Source organism: Gymnoscopelus microlampas, assembly GCF_963454915.1.
Source record: "Gymnoscopelus microlampas genome assembly, chromosome: 6".
Lineage (NCBI taxonomy): Eukaryota > Metazoa > Chordata > Actinopteri > Myctophiformes > Myctophidae > Gymnoscopelus > Gymnoscopelus microlampas.
The window spans coordinates 28,351,508-28,352,914 of record NC_139943.1 but is presented as its reverse complement, the minus strand read 5'-3'; positions in this window follow the sequence as shown (position 1 = coordinate 28,352,914).

Here is a 1,407-nt window from a genome sequence, read left to right as displayed (position 1 = left end):
GGACAAAACACTAGACTTGTATTTCCCTCAACCCCTTTTTTGCATTTTCTGGATGTTTCCATCTCAAACTTGGCGGTTGGCTTAGTGGTCGACTGACTGGTTGGCTCTACCTCTGTCCTCTCTCTTCTCATGGAATACTACAAAATGATGGAGCGCACACAATGAATAAGAATTTCAATCATTGCTTTACACCTGTTAAACTGTGCTGTGACAAATAAAACTGATTCTGGCTGGTTGGCTGGCTCACTCACTGACTGTCTGATTAAATAGTTGGGCTGACTGATTGGCTGGTTGGATGGCTCTCTGACTAATTGTTTGGCTTGTTGGCTGGCTGACTGACTGACTGACTGACTGACTGCTTGGCTAGCTCATTGACTGACTGATTGACTGACTGACTGACTGACTGACTGCTTGGCTAGCTCACTGACTGACTGACTGGCTGACTGGCTGATTGTCTGGCAGAGCTGAGGCTCCTCAGCCCAAGGCCCCAGCTGAGTCCTGAGCCAAGCCCCTACGCCCCACCAGACCTTAATTGGGTTAAGTTTGTCCGCCACAGATAACACTTCTTCTTTCTGCAGAGAATAAAACAAAATAAGAAAAAAAAATCCCTGGCACTAATGGCAGTCTTTAACATGGCTCTTTCCCATTATGGGTGGAGGGAAATGAGGAAAAAGGGGGTGGGTTCCCTGTAGAGAGAGATCATCCAGGGAGACATGGCTTTGTTAAAAGCTGAGCACTCAAACAGAAAGGAGAACAGGAAGAAAAGGGGAGAAGAAAAAGAGGTCTTTTCGGTTTCCACTGAAGCCTCGTCACATCAGCACAGGCTCTTTCTTACAACAGAACGCTTTCAGTCTGTGCACGTAGGAGATGGTGATATACACACAGGAGCATGACATGCATGTGTACCTGCATATGTTGTAATACACACAAACATATTCACACATATTTTCCCCAACACTGTTGTTGAATTCTTCTTAATAACACAGTTCTTGATAATAACAACATCTATGATCACCATGTTCAGCTAAATTGATACTACTCTGATACTCTACTCTGGCTCTGATAAATGAATTATTCAATTGTGTGGATACATAACGTGGGGAATACCAGATGTGTTGCAGACCTACCACTCTGAATGACCTGCAAAGACAGATTACTCTGCTTCATTTGTAGTAATAATAATAGCTCACATTTATATAGCGCTTTTCTAAGAACCCCAAATCGCTTTACATAAAAGAAAGGAGCCAACTTTATTAAGAAATAAAAACAAAAGTGTGTAGGCTGCTAGTGATCATAGAAAGAGCTTCTGTTAGAGAAATACAGCACCGTTAACTGTGTTTATACCCTCAAATTCTGCATTCTAAAATTAGAGAAGATTATGTTCATCTGTTTTAATTTATTTACATC